At 40.5% G+C, this 16,069-nt stretch overlaps 1 protein-coding gene across 6 annotated transcripts in view; it reads right to left on the bottom strand.

The window, feature by feature from the left end:
* LOC119548508 overlaps positions 1-14,674 on the bottom strand; it is a 39,984-nt gene extending 25,310 nt beyond the window's left edge. For 4 of the 6 annotated variants that reach the window (XM_037855788.1, XM_037855791.1, XM_037855790.1 and 1 more), the window contains exons 1-2: positions 13,798-14,672; positions 3,931-3,975 (exon numbers count right to left, since the gene is read on the bottom strand). The gene's annotated coding sequence lies outside the window, so the exon portion shown is untranslated. Of the gene's footprint in view, positions 1-3,930; positions 3,976-13,797 lie in introns of all 6 variants that reach the window. The other 2 variants (XM_037855795.1, XM_037855794.1) reach the window with 2 other exon arrangements.
* Positions 14,675-16,069: the final 1,395 nt, after the last annotated feature.

The raw sequence follows: 16,069 nt of genomic DNA, 5'->3' as shown, positions 1-16,069 counted from the left end.
TTTTAAATTTTTAATTAGTTTATTAAAATAGAACATCTAAAAAAAGAAAACATATGCATTCATACATTATTTTAGTTTTTCATTTACCCAAACAATTGTTTTAACTTTTCTTGGCTGGCTTTAGAGATAATAGTCGTGGGAGCATTAGTTTCTTACCAAGCATTAGTTTCGTAAATATTCCATGCATGATTTCTTATCTGACTTAATTTATTTCAGTTAGTATTCATATTCTGTGGTAAAATCACCTTCGGTTGTTTGATGCTATCAGCACCCTGATCTCTTTATTCCAAAAACAAGCACAGAAAGTATTTTTCAGAAGTGTAAGAACACGCGAACAGCAATATTTGTGAGAGCACCTTCAGCATCTGCAGGTAAATCATTAGGACCCAACTGCGGGTCGGACTAAGCTGTAATTAATGAGCGAGTGGAACATCGTTGAGCCAGGCGCCGAGCAAATTAACTCGAACTGGATGCCGGGGTGACTGAGGGGGGCGGAGGGGGTTGGCCTGGAGTCGAAGGTCGGGGGTTCAAGTGCAATTAAAGCAACGCCGCATTTTGTCTTGTAATCATCTAACTTTTCCCTCACCTTTTTTATTGCTGACGCGAGAAAAAGAAAGCGAAAACCGCAGGAAAAGTAAATACGGAGTAGGAAATTCTCTGGAAAAGCTTAGGACGCTGAATGAATGAGGAAAAGTCCACTTGCGAAAACTTGTTAAGTTTCAAGGTATTTATGGGAGAATTTGTTGACGTTGGTTTGATTGGTTCAGCTTAGTCAATCATTTCATGAAAGTCAAGGTGGATTTTGATTGGATATAAGTTTGATATGCGGTGGGAGAATGCTAAATGGAATTACAATGATTTGGAAACCAGTTTCTTAGGGAGAGTTTTGACTTTATACCATGGAAAAAGATTCCGAGTAAAAATATATTTAAACAGTCTTGATTAAATCCTATTACCTATATCAGAGTTTAATTAAAGGCATACATGGAAAGCCTTCAGGCACCTAATGTGATACCTGGCGTGGGTTATTATACCGCTTCGATGAATCGCAATTAATTTGCAGAAAATCGATTAATAGGGAGCTCTATAAGGTTTCTTCTTGGTTCAGTTCCTCTCCCGATCTTGGCCTCATATTGGAGCTAATCTTACCTTTGATTTCCCCACTTTCCATTCACGGCAACCCCTTTGGGTCCCCCCTCCGACCTCCACTTGCCACATCCTTATTAAGCTGTCTTTGAGTCTTTTGTCGAGGAAGCCTCAAAGTTTTCACGCCCCCCTCTCCGGTTAATTATTAAGTAGGATACACAAATTTATGGTGAATACCCAGTCGAAGGTAACGTAGCCCCCGGCCACGCCCCCCGCCTCTTTGCGAGTGTTTGTTGTGTGCGTTGAGGTGTAAACGTGCGGATTAAGTGTCTCAGTGTCTGCTCTCGGCCTAGAAGATGTATATCAATGGGCTTTCAGGGGGATGTGGAAAGTCCTCCCACCTTTTCCTCCCCTTTAACCTCACGAAATTTCCGCTTCGCCCTTAACTTTGCTAATTTTTGTTGCTGTTGTTTTGGGTTTCCTCTTCCTCAAGGTGAGCATTGAAAAATTGATGAGATTTTGTTTGCTTTGGTTTTGAAGCTAAAGTTTGTCGACACTTGAACTTTTCCATCCTGCTGGTGGAGAGGATTTTGAAAGGGAATTTCCGCACAAATGGCAACAAGAGGAGGGGGAATAGAAAAAGAGTTTTCTTTTTAGATAGTTCAATTGGCGTAGAAAAAGCCAAACAGAAAGAAGGCTGGCCAAAAGGGAAAGCTGAAAAAAAACTGTCATAAGAAATGTGCCCGAGTTATATGGCTTATATAACAGTTATGGTCAAAGTAATAGGTACTATAATTGTAGGGTAAGGATTAACTTATTGTACACTTTTTAAAATTTAACTCAACAATTCCTTATAATTGTGGTAATCAAAATTGTGGAAAAAAATGTTCGACTTAAATAAATGTAAATGTTTCATAGATAATTTACTTTTATATATGGTGATTTCAATTAAGTACTGCTTAGTTAACGATTTAAATTTGGAGATAAAAGTTTCCAAAACCACTTTGTCTTAGATATGGCTATTTAAGATGTAATACAAATATTTTGTGTAGCTATTACTTGAACCACAGTTATACATGCCCACATTCATTTATTCATTCATATTCATGCTGGGGCTCCATGCACACAAAATAAAGAAAAACGCAGGACATGAATTTATAACGAGTCCGCCTAAGCCATATTGATTGAGGCAGGGAAATAAAAAGACAGGCAGTGAGAAAGGGAATGAATAAAGGGGATATGGTCGAGGAACACTGAGACAGAGTTGACTGAGCACTTGGAAATTGCCAGCATTTCTCCAACATTTCTCCCGGGCGCAGCAAAGTATGCAAGGAAAAGGAAATAAAGGAAAGTCGCATGCAGGAAATCAAACTTCACTTTTGATTGAGTTTCGTTTGGAACTCGCTTTATGGCCATAAGCCGATTTGCGGTCCGTTGCCGGTTTTCTCTTCCTCCCCAGCTGCCTTTCATGGATTTAATTGATTTTTTTTAACCAGCGCTTGACTTGAAATATCCGAATTTGGCCGAAAGTTATTTAACGGGTTAAAGGGACACTTCCCGTGCCAAGGATATTTCTATATAATGGCACACACACAAATGAATATCAATGAACTGTCATAAAAGCATCATTGTGTGCGAGCGAGAGAGCAACTGCCAATGACAAGGCTGACACGTAGGCAAACATTTAAGCACCCAACAACAACAGATGCAGGCAAACACACAAACACAACCAGCCCATACACACATGGCGATGCTTCACAGACACACAAATTTCACACTTGACAAGGGCTCATAGGCGTAGGAAATGATATTTACAAGGGGACGATTGGTATTAAGAACTGTTTAAGGTTCGGACTACTAACAAGATACAAGATACAAATAACAAGATACAAATAATTCATTTTTTAATTTAAGTGTATTTCAAAATTTTAATTGCTATGGATCACATATGAACTACAAGATAAAATATAGTCCCAAGAAATTTCGAAAAACAAATCTTAAAGAAAGTCTTCTGAAAGCCAACGCTCAAAGTCACTCAGCCAAGGTGCCACATAAATCTTTTATAGCTTTTCGCATCAAGAGGCTCACCTTGTCTTTCCCCAAAGACCTTTCGACCCCCTTTGGCTACGCCTTTCTCTTGGGTTCCTATGACGAGCACGCTTGGGTCACTTTCGCCCTGCCAATGACATGTGATTTCAACTAATGACAGCTTTTCGGGGCGTTTGTCATCGCAACAACAACAGAAACTCGAAACCCAAACCAGATTCCGGCCCATAACAGACTGAGGGACAGACAGACAATAACAAGCTTAAAATTTAATGAAATTTTCATGTGCTGGCCAGAATTTCTTTTTGAGCCCATGGTAATCCAATGTGCCGGCCTGTAACACATGGCGTATGATTAATGTGACAGAGGAGACCAGAGAAAAGGAATTCAAAGTCGAGCGTGTCAGTTAGTTGAAATGTTGCCAAATATTCAAAACAAAAAGTGGGAAGTTGTATAACCGACACTCTCACAGATGGAAGATCACAAACAAACATATATTTCGTTGGCTTGCAAAGGGAAAATGCTTTGAAAAGTGCCAGCATCAACATTTGAATGGCATTCCCTTTTCTTCCGTTAGCATTTGCTGAGTTCCCTTTATATTCCTCGTTTTTTGACGTCCTTGTGGTGTCAATATGTATTTTTGATTAGCTTCAATTTCAGCTGCGTTTCTGGGTCATACTCGTACCTTTTGACTGCCTCCCCAATAAAACTTTGAATTTGCATATGCATTCAATTTTTAATGAGCTTTTAGGCAGAGCACAACCCATATGTATTTGGAGCACTGAAATTTCCACTTACCGATTTGTAAAGTGAAGCGTTCCCCGTTGAATTTGAACATGTCAACTACAAAGAGAAAAATGGTAAACATAAATTAGAATTATATCATTGAATTTTTTATATTACAAGTATAAGGAAAATATAAGTACAAAACATCAATATCCTGATATCCCTATTTTTATTTAGACTTATCAACTAATGATTTTTAACATGTTTAAGCATGTCACAGCAAAGGCTGGGAATGAAAATGTTCTGAACACTTAGTGCCAATGGCCCAGATATCGTTTGCTCACTGATGCATTAAGTGATGCACTTCACACCACAGCCACACACACCGCCACACAAGCCCGTACACTCACACACCAGCGCGAGTTTTCCGACACCCTCTTATTGGAACTTTCATCGTTGACAGGCGCTCCTCTATTGACCCTAAACGCAGGCGCAATTGGTCGCTTGACTGATTGATTGATTGACTGATGGATGGCTGGCGAAATGGTTGATTGGATGCATCAATTCGTATCGGGATTTAGCTGTCAAGTGGGTCGTGCACCTCACACTGACACATCGTTATGTCGGACCACATTGTAAATAGCATACTTTTTGGGGGCCTGGAGATTTGAGAATTGATTGGACTTTTCTTAAATAATTGATATATTTATGTATTATGTTATTATATTTATAGTTGATATCCTGGATTCCAGGCTCGTTTTTAAATGTCTTCCAGTCACGTCTTTGGCCTGCGCTGGTCAGCAAGTCAAGGCAACAAACGCGGCCTCAAATGTGACCCTTTGTTTGGCTCCTCGCCACACAACAATATCCTTCCCACTAATGTTAATGGCTTGTCTTGGCATACAATTGGCTGCTGTTGCTTGGCTGGCTTCGCTCCCACAATGTTGGCCTAATTAGCAGCTCAAAGAGAATAGCCATTTTCCACAGTCGCAGCCGCACTCGCACACCCACACAGACAAGCACTCGCATGAGCATTAAGGATAAGCCAAATGTTGGCTTGCATTTATCACGCACACGCCGTGTTGGCCAAAAACCACTTTGTGCGGGAAGGGGCGGGAAAGTGGCAAGGAAACGGAGGGACTTTGTTGGCGGAACGACTAAAAATGTAATTTTGGCATTAGTCGAGCTTGGCAAACATAAAATTACCTTGATTAGAAACTCAAATGTGGCTCATGCCGAATAAACGAGGGGAGAGATATGCCATGGGGATCTGGCGATTGCCACGTGGCCATATACATATATCAGCGCCGACCTAAGCCCAAAACGACTTTGGCCCGTGCCAGAGCCACCCCCTCTGCTTTTGGGCCAACCTCAAGCCCATATATCAAGGTGCACCTGTGCCAAAGGGGGCTGCGGGGCAATGGGAATAAAGCCAGGCCCAAATGATGCTGCGTTGGGTGTTGGCCGCCATCTGAGGAATGGCTGAGGTTTGAGTTTGGGTGCGAGGTGGCAGGGTGGCACAGTGGGTGGGAGTATTCTGTGGTGTGAATTCCCACATTCATGCATCGCCTGTTACCTTGAGGCGAGCCAAGCAGCAATAAAAACCAAGCGTCACACATAAAAAGGCAAGAGGCGAAGGTATTCCGAGGGAAAGCTGTTAAAGTCGAACAAGAAAATGCACTATAAGCTATAAAATTTAAATAAAAGACTAAAGTGAAAAGGTGTGCGACTTTATAAAATTTGAGTTTTATAAAGACAAAGGAAAAGTTAAATAATATTTAAGGATTTTATTAAGAACACTGTTAGTGCCATAAGCCTTTTGGGGCACTTATAGTTCAGTCAAAGAAAACTGGGGATTCCCAAAAGAATACCTGCATATATAACCCAACTGCTGAGGCATGTCCTTTTCTACCCTCTCTCTTTTCCTCATCATCATTCCGTATCAATTACATAACATATGTGAGTGTGTGCGTTAACGTTTAGTTTTTATGCTTAGCCATAACAAACAGCAAAATGGTGGGGAAAAAGGTGGGCGGTGGTAGGAAACTCTTCGCAGACACAAGGCTAATCAACGAAATTGCTGCAGCCTTTTAGGAGGCCAAGCCAGACACACAGGGAATGGGCCACATATGGCTGGCATAACCTGAACGGAACCCCCAGTTCGGCACTTCATGTTTTGATTAGAAGGCGTGGCATGATTGATGACCCATTGAATGACCCCCGGAGTACTGCAGTAAATCCTTCCACTTGTCCACGACTTGGTTCCGTGCCGGCAAACTTTGAATGAAATGAGTGCTACAAAGTTTTCGCCACCCCATAATCTCCTCTAGCAACATTGAAAAAATTTGCAATGCAGCATGAAAAGTGGCACAAAAGCCCGACGGTAAAGTTCTATTCGTTGCTCTTTTTCGCACAGCAGCTAAAAATTAAAATGAAGCTAAGCAGCAGCTGCTGCAGTTTGCATAGCCGGGATTCTATCGCCATCCGGGGAATGGCATTAACAAACTTTCAGGTCAGCTAAAAGGCAAAGTTGCCGGCATTCAAGGTGAGTCAATCAACAAAAGGATTTCAGCCAGTTCCTTTTGTTCAGGGCGTTTTGGGCGGGTTTATTCACTGTCCACTTAAACATTTCAATATGAGAGCTGGACCAACATCACGGGCAGTTTATAACTGTTTCTTTAAAATGTAACAAAACATTTTGTGGCTGAGAAACATTTAACAAAGTATTTCGTAAATTTGTAAGCATTAAATTTCCTTTTGACCACTCTGACATGTATTCCATAATGAATTGGGACAAGACCTACCCCACTAAATGAGTAACTCAAGGGCCCTTTTTCCTTGCATGCAGATCAAACATATGTTCTCTTTGAAGGACCTTTCAGCACGAGCAAATAACCCTCGACAGCGCCAATCAACATCGCTGTGAGCCAGCAAACAAAGCACTTGAAGAGCTCGAAATTCGCTTGGCTTTGTCATTAGGCGACAAGTCGAAAGGACATACTTGAGCGGGTATAGACGTACTTTCTGAATAGATGTAGGACTATATTCAAAACACGCAACACTTGTCAGCAGCAGGCGCCGGCAATCATTCAACTTGAACACACACCACACACACAGCCGGGAAAAAACAATGAACTGCACAGAGAGAAAAACATTGCAATCAAGCAAAATGTTTTAATAAAAAAAAAATATTTAGTTAATAATATCCTTAAAAAGTTTGACTTAAAAAATCATGATCTGTGGTTGCACACAAAAATGTTGGCTAAGAAAACCCAGTTCAGATTGCCTCTTTATTTCTATGTGCCTATGATTTCGGTCCTTGGCTTTGAGCTGAGTTCTCCTCCTTTTCCTGGGCTGTCATCATTAAAGCATCCTCATCGCAGCGGCTGCTTTTGTTGCTCCTGTTGCTTACGACTTTTAGTTGCCGCTCGAAGGCATTTGGCACATGATTTCAGTCCTGAGAGCAGTTAACAGCAGTTCTTAGCACTCGTTCCCGACCAATATGTTCCTGTGTGCACGTTCACGCCTTAACACCTGCAATGACTTTGTTGACAGCCGAGTGGGTTGAGGGCTCGAACAGGGCGGGGGAACCAAGGAGGAGCCGCTGATTGTTATTTATGTCACTTATATGGCAAAACTGAGTAATTTATTGTTGGGTGACAATCGAAGATTTCCAAATCGAGGTCGTTTTAGGACTTTGTGTAAGATAAAGTCAAGGGAAAAGTATTCCTTTGTACTGAATCCTTAATTAACATAAGAAATGTAACTCAAAAATGCTATGGATAGTGAAAGATATGACTAGAATTGATATTTATTTTAATCAATCCCCTCTCCCGAAGACTTTTGTTTATCAATCACTTCTTCCGATCTGAAATTTGCGGCTGAGCATTTGTATTGCCTACTTCTGAGCGCAATTGGAGTACAAAGGCAAACAATTGTTTTGAGGTCGATTCTCGATTGCCTGGACTGGGCCCTCGAGCCTGTTTGCATTGGTGTTGGCCCCGTGTGTGTCGTGCCTGTTTGTTTGTGTGGCTGCACTTCACTTAATTGAATCAGTGTGATTGACTTGTCTCCTCTGCATATATGGATGGGCTTCGAACGGAAAAGTGTGTGTGCCCAGAGATGATCTCTGGCCGGCTTTGCTTGGGTGTGCGAGTGCAGGGGTGTCCTTTTGTGCAGCAGTCACAATGTCCATCAATTATCAACTAAAAAGAACCCAGGCTGGGGCAGGACTGGAGCACAAACAGAAAAAGCAATAAATCTAAACAAAAGGCCTCCGGGGCCAAGTCGAGTGATATGCGAGGGGCGGGCTACAAGGACGTGGCCATAGATTATGCCTATGTATTCAGCAGCTGGAAAGGCTTGTTTATGGCCACCTTTCCCCTGTTGCTGTTTTCCCTCTGGCACTACAGCGGCCAAGGGCCAATGAATTGGCCTTAGATTTTTGGTTCATTGCCTGGTCGGGATGGAGTGGCCCTAACCAGCTGGATTCTGGCATATACGAACAAGAAATCCCTAACTTCTACTTTGTCTCTCCTCCACTCCGAATTGGTTCAGGCAAAAAGCGGCAAGTTAAGACCAACTAACCAACTAACAGAAACTACAAGTTAGCACTTTTTTGGAAGCTCAAAAAAGGCAATTTTCCAGGGAGTTTGGGTGAAAAGTGGCAGTGTTGAAGCCTTGTACAAATACAATTTAAGTAAAACAAGCTTGGCAACAAAGTTTGTGCAGTGGAAAATTTTCGCTTCCCTTGCTCCGTTTGTTTTTTTTAGTGCTCGCTCTGCATTTTTGCCTTTAGATGCAGTCACATGTGCAGTGGCAAAAGCCCAGGGGAAGGGGGTTGAGAGCCAGGGAAAGGGGGCGGGAGAAAGAAGTGAAAGGAAGGATCAAACGAGGAGAAAGCCAGAAGGACAAAAGCGCAGAAGAAAAGCGCTTGCCAAGGAAAACTCATTGATTGCAACACGCAGACAGGCGAGAAGGATACCGAGATGGTAGGTAGGGGGCGGGGAAGGGGGTTGGACACGGGAAAAGGGGCGTGGGTGGGCGTTCAAAGGCATTCACATGGCAAACATAAGTCGCACACTCAAATCAATAGCTTTGACAGCTTGGCATTGTTTGAAAAACGAACCAAAAGAGTCAAGCCAAGAAAGGAAGGTTGATCGAATAAGAGATACAAGTGCAGAGGCGTGGGGGAGGGGGTTTTCCGAGGGGACAGAGGGGTGGGCGGGCGCGCCTCTGTATGTGTGCCAATTGCATTCATTTGACTTGACTTGGCTGCCAATTGTCTCGATGCAATGGAAAATTTCTGGCAGACGTCATTGGAAAATCGAAAACAAACATAAAACTAACAAACCAAATGGAAGGAAAATCAAAATTGAAATGCGAAAGAGCTTCTCAATTTGTAAATATTTTAAATCATTATTGTTAGAGATTTTGTGTGTATTTTGTAGCCGAATTGGTTAGAGCTTTGACTAGGAAAATAAATAAATTTCACCAAAAAATTATTTATTTTTAAAAAATTACGAATTTAAAATTTTGTTTATTGCTTTAAGTTTGACTATTATTTCTGGCTACTTCTTTAAATTCGCAATTGCTGTAAAATAACGAAAAAGCGTATCACAGCACGTGCTTTTTCTGTGTATTTCCTCGCACCTGGCAAAGGAAAAATAAATAAATAAAATTAAGCAGATGAGTAATGAAAAATTAAAGAGACAGCAGGCAATGAGGGAATGGCGAAGAAAAGAGAGCACAAGTTGTTCAAGGATTGCAAATTGCAATTACAAAAGGCAACAAAAAGTCGGATAAAGCTGCCAGACGGACCAGCAACAACAACGCCCATCGCATCAACAATGAAATGGCAAAGTAAAAAGATAAAAACTACCTTGGCCCAGTATTGAAAGCGCCTATAAAACTCATTGCCTCTGTGTGGGTGTGTCTTGCATGTAGATACTACACTCGGGCATTGGCTGTGTGTAGATACAGATACTCGTGAGGGACCACTGATTCAGCTGCTGCTGCAGCAACACCAATAACAAGCTGCAATAAATGTCACTGCACACCACCGAACCTCCCCTCCCCCCCCCCCCCCCTCTCGAGTGGCAAAAGTGCATTGAAGACGTGACCAAGTCTCCGAAAAAAAGCTTGCAACCAAGACAACTTTCGTTTCATTTCATTTCAGTTTCAGTGCAACGTGGCGTATGGTTATTATGGTTCTTTTTGCTGCACGGAGAAAAAAAAGGCCCCTGATTGGTCACCGATTAGACATTGTTCGTAAGGGAACAAATATTTTGTATTCGTATTTAGTTGTTGTTTTCAAGTGTAAGCTTTAAATAAATTGTTTTTTTTTTAGATTGTAATCAGTTCTGGAATGAAAGAAGTGGTACGATTACTTATTAGCAATTTAGAAAGAACTCAGATTAAAAATTCTACAATTTCAACAACTCATATTTTAAGATTAAATAATACTTTTCGAGCTCAATTTCCGAAGGAAAAGAATTTCAAGATAAAATAGGACTATAAGCAACCCAAGGGGCAATCTTTTTTCCCGTGTAGAAGCATAAAATTGAAGAGTTCCGAACATGAGCAGGAGGAAGGCTGATCGGGGTGTTCAACAGTCTTATCAGTGACAAAGTTTGCCCAAGTCAAGCACTCGACATATTTGTCGACCGAAGATTGGAGGAGGCACCAGCAGACGGCACGGAAAATGTGCACAAAAAATGGGGAGAAGCAGGGGAAAACCTGGCCAACCTCAATGCTGTCGCTGCAGCCTGATAAGACACACACACTGTGCAAATTGGCCAAGTCATAAAGGCGAACTCAATTTGCTGTTGATCACGTTTTTTAGCCATTTCCCGCAGCCCAACTAGTGCAACAATGGAAATCTTTTTATTACCAAAGAAGTGGGGCAGCCAAATAAAAGAGTACGGCTAAAAGAAATACAATTAAAATTATTTATTAGCGAGCCGACAACAGAAATTGGCCGATGGCAGCAGGCAGAAATGAAGGGATGAGGCTGGGGCTGATGGGAGGCCGAATTTTGGATGATGGCTGGCAGCGAGCACTGGCGCACATTTGGCCATGTCTTTTTGGCCAGTTGCCAACCATAACAGAGCGGCAGTGGCAGCAACAATGCGACCAAGTCTTGCTACGCCCATTCTGTTGCCTTTTTGGCTTCTTGGTCTAGAGCTTATTTATGTGCGTTGGCTGCAAAATATGGCGCAGAAAATATTTGCCTCTATTGCCAGCTTTTCATCCTCCGCGTTCTTGTTTTTTTCAGCATCTTGTATATTTTTCTTTTTGTGGCTTATTTACTGCACAAGTAGCCCAAGCTAATTGGGTGGGCCACTGAGGGGATGGTGCGGTTAAAATATAATGCTTTCTGCATTCTTAACAATGTTTATGGATCGGAAATATTTGTCCAATTTCGAGTGGTAGTTCTTCAAGGATTGTAGTTGTCGCCATTGGACAATTCCACAACAAATTTATTTGAAAATATATCCTTCAACTTGGCCAATTAATTTTAAATTATTTATTGCCGACCAAAACTTTTCCTCCGTTTGATTTGTGGCCCACCTAAGGAGTTTGTCCGATACGAAAATGTATTCTTAATTATTGCCAAAGCAAAGTTGTATAAATAATGGAGTTTGCGAATGCTTGAGTAACTGATAAGAAACTAATAAATTATGTGAAGTTGCATAGCAACTGCAACTTTTTCTTGAAGTTCTTGTATATTATATTGAATGACAAAATGCACAAAATATTTAAATCATACCAATGGTTTCAGAAAGAACCAATTTTTTTTTCATATGTTGACTAACATTTTTGACATGCTTTCCTGTTTATGGCTGAATAATTTTGCAAGAAACCTATACAAAATTTTGAAAGATGTTTAATCACTTTAAATAAGAATCAAGTATTTGTCATCATCCCATCCAGATTTCTGTTCTCGCTGGACTATTAAAATGCAGCGTAATCACATTAGCAACGGCTTCGGTTTCTTCGGCGTCTCAGCCTCAGCCAGTCTTATCAGCAGAAAAGAACAAGAAGCAAGAAACAAGAAGCCAGAAGAACGAAGAATGTTGAGCCAAAAAGTTTCAGCAGGCAGTGATAAGTTAAGTCACTGAACTCGATCTCAACAGAAGCACACAACACCCAGGCCTTATCAGCAACTCTTATATTTGCTTTACTTAATTTTTGGGCGCTGCCTTTTAACAATGCCAAAATGCTTCGGTGGGTATGATATTTTGATTGACAATTCGTGAGAAAAGGTACACGGTCACATATATATAGAGTTATATCTGAGGAGGAAGGGCAATGCAGGACATCACTAGGGGTCAATTACCTGGCCGCGGGGAGGTAAACGAGCCAGATAATAGATTCTGCGGTGTGAATAAACCCATTTCTCTGCTGCACTCGCATCACATCATTTACCCTGATGTATTACCTCTCCCAAAAACAGATTTGCTAATTAAATGGCAGCCATATATAAAGCGTATTTCCAACAAAAATTAATTAAGGAATTGTCACATCAATCAGGTTGCAAATTATGGCTCTCGTCTTTCTGTTCTTCTCGATGTGCACAAGAATTTTTAAATAAACAAATAAAATGCAGAAAATAGATTTATGTGCGAGTGCAGGGAAATTTATGACAGATGTAAAAAATGTCCCCCGTCTTTTAATTTTTTCCTCTTTCGGCTTTATGAATGACGTTGATTCCGGTGTGAGGTGTGGGATTTGCCACTGAGAACCGAGAACTGAGGCTGACCAGCTGCCGGTGGCCATATCCATGGCCCTGACTGACACTTCTACTGGCAAGAAATACAAAAAGTAAAGGGAAAACAAGAGTGCAGAAAACACTTGCGTTGATAATGAGAAAAGTTTCGACTTTTTGTTCTGCCTATACTGGCTGTTCTTTCTTGCGATTCTTTCTTTTGTTTTGACGATGATCCTTGGTCTGGTAATGAGATATGCACTCGGGGACTTTTGTTTACAGTACTCGTCTTGTGTGTGCTGGGGCTCAAGTATTGTTCTTTGTAAAGATCCCACTCTCGGCTGTGTCCAGGTGTTTGTGGTCTGTTGGAAATGGATTCGTTTTCCCTGGAAAGTCTGTCGGGCTTTTTCAATTACCTAACCCCAGCTGCATATGTTAATTCCAAATTATAACAGTTGGTACAGTTTTAATAGAACAAAATGTGAGAGAATATTTTCCAGCTCTTAAAAGTTTTTTATATTTCTTTAAATTTAAATTTATAAATGTAATAGTTTTTTTTAGCAGAAATTGAAAAATGTATTTTACAAATTTTGTTACTAATTTCCCCACATATTCCGCATTTCCTTTTTCGATTATTTTTTTAAGAAAAGCTTTATACAAATAATTGTATTGTATTCGATCAATTTAGTCGGTTGGTAATCCGCCTCTTTAAAACTTTTGCACTACTGTTATTAACTTCATATATACTTCCTATTTAAAGTTTAGTAAAATGTTTAATAAAAGGCAAAAAACCTCTTTTAGAAAATGTTAACAAGTTCTACCACTTCTTTTTACTTTTACGACTCACAAATGTTAGTTAATTTTTAATTATAAATGCACGACTAAATACTTTACACTTAAATACATTACACTTATTTTTAGTGCAAAATTGAAATAAAATTATTTTTAGAATATAGGCAGAAAAGTTGAACACCTTAAAATGAAACATTTTGAATATTTCAATATGTTTAAATAATTTAACAAGCAAACACCGATATTTCTTGTTTACATTTTTCTCATGGCCATTTGCTGGTTCACAAGCAGATTCTTACATTGGCCAACCTGTCGTATGCTTAATGACGTGTGCATAATATAAATATTTTGCGACGGCAATAAGTGGATTTTTTTATGCCAGCCACAATCTATTACTCAAGAAGCACAGCGATCACAAACACAAGTTGTTTACCAACCTTTGTGAAATTATTTCCTTAGGTCCTCCAGATCGAACGACAATGTATATAGAATTCACTAGCACGGATATCCAAAATGCTGCTGAAGTATTGAAGTATTCCAAAATGCAAAGTTCACGGAGTATCCAAGACTTAATTTATTTTAACACTTTAATGCGGAACTAATGGATTCCGCTTCTTGTGTTTCTGTTTATTTCGTATTCCAAAATACGAAAATCTTTTAAAATGCACGAAATGTGAGTAGAATTCTCTTCTCTCTTTTGGTTGTTTATGTTTTGGCAGAGATTTATAAATATTTTTGCACTACACTTTGACACTTTGCTTCTCCAGATTGAATATATTTAACAAAATGCAGTTTCGGTCGAGATTGGGCAGCAAAATATTTCTATTCGCCACTTTGTTGCGGTTTTGTATTTGTATATTTTTAGAACACGCACTTTTTCTAAGTGAAATTCTTGTTTGTTTTGGCACTTTCGAGTTTTTACCCTTTGGGTTTTCGGTTTATTTCTGTTTCGGCGGCATCTCTTTTTTGTGTGTTGCCGTCTATTTTGAGCAGAAAAAATATTCTGCGGTCAGCAATTTAAAAATAACAATAGCTCCACGAGCAGGAGAACCGAATGCACTTCTTGTTTCACTGGGTTTTTTGGCGATGGGAATTGGAATTCTTCCCATTCGCAGAGGAATTAGTGTTGTGGGTTTTTTGCTTTTTGTGCTGGCGTTTCCACTTGAAGAACGCAGAAGAACGCGATTGTGCTTCAGTTTTTAGTAGCGACTTCGGAAGCGAGCTTCTTCGGCTGCTCAAGAGTCCATGCGACCGTTTCCGTTGAACCGCTGCGGCGTTCCACTCACTTCGACAACCATCTTGTAACTATTTTCAAAAAGCGCACGAACGCAGCTGCAGAGCGACAGCCCCACCAGTCGGTGGCCCAACCAGAAGAACCAGAGAGCCAGCGGAGCGCCGCAGGAGAGCCCGCGCTTAAGAGAGTGCGGCGAGTGCGGACCAAGAAGAAGCGAGGTGGAGCATCCGCGGTGCTGTTGAAGAATGTTGAAGAACGCAGATGCTCTGTAACACTGCCGAGCGAGAGCCGAGCGACAGCCGAAGCCAGCCGAGCAGCTGGTTGGAGCGGGGCAAGAAGCGGAGACGGGCGAGACAGCAGAGACAGAGCGCGAGAGAGGGCGCCCGAAGAGCGCCAATCCAAGCCTCACACTGCAATTGCCGAGCCCCAGGCCCCCTCCCCTAACAGTGCGCCGCTCTGCTAACCGCCCTCTGTTAGTCGCTCTGTTAGCACCGGCCGTTTGTTTTTTCCCTGATAGAAGCCATATGTTCGCAAATTTCATGGCTAAATGCCCAATCTAATTGCCCAAAGAAGCCACAGAACAACATGCAGACCCCCCACTCTCCCCTTTATCAGGGATGCAAATTCATCGAAAAACAAACCTACTTTTATTTGGAAATCTTAAAACAATGTTAATCCATCATATTTTACATATTGAAGTAACCAAACGGTCACGAATGTGACGGAAAAGTGTGCCTATTCAAAATAGAGACCGAGTTGGAAATGGCCTGCTTTAGTCCCCCTCGTACCTTTAAAATAAAAAGAAGTTGTCCTGAGAATATTTAATTTAGCTTTATTTTAAACACATTCAGGGGAGTGTGGGGTAAGGTGACGAACTCGTCAAATCTTATATGTGATGTCAATCAAAAATTCCAAATAATTTTAGTCGATTTCTCTTATGGTGCCGACAATGTATTTACAATATTATTATTAAGAGTTCAAGTAATTTTTTCGTGAGATAATTTTGACTAAAAGGGTGGAGCAAAAATTAAAAACATGTTCAAATTATATGTGTTTCAGCCGTGCCAGAGCCATAGAAGTGTGCAAAACCAAGTCTGATTAATATGTACAAGTAGTAATAAGAAATTTAGCAACAGTTCTTGGTACTTTGTGTTTTTTTCTTTTGCGCCTTATAAATGTGGCACCATTATATGTATTTCCAACAGTACCTGATTATGATTTATTTAATTTTTTGTCTTGGTATTTGTTGACATTTTATCGTTATTTGTTACATTTCTACAGCCGATAACTAAATAAAAAATAATTTTTTGTTGATTTTTGTTAACAAGAAATGGAACAATTTAATTTGTTCAATTTAAACCCAGAACTGAAGTATAAATTTTTTTTGGTGTACAGTTAAATTTGTATTCAATTATTATGAATTTTCAACTGTTCTTTAAGAATAAGAGCTGTAGTATTCAACTCAACTGGAATTT

This window comes from Drosophila subpulchrella, chromosome 2L, assembly GCF_014743375.2.
Source record: "Drosophila subpulchrella strain 33 F10 #4 breed RU33 chromosome 2L, RU_Dsub_v1.1 Primary Assembly, whole genome shotgun sequence".
In the NCBI taxonomy this organism is placed as follows: Eukaryota; Metazoa; Arthropoda; class Insecta; order Diptera; family Drosophilidae; genus Drosophila; species Drosophila subpulchrella.
The sequence above is the reverse complement of the archived record's forward strand: the minus strand, read 5'-3'. Positions and strand labels throughout refer to the sequence as shown.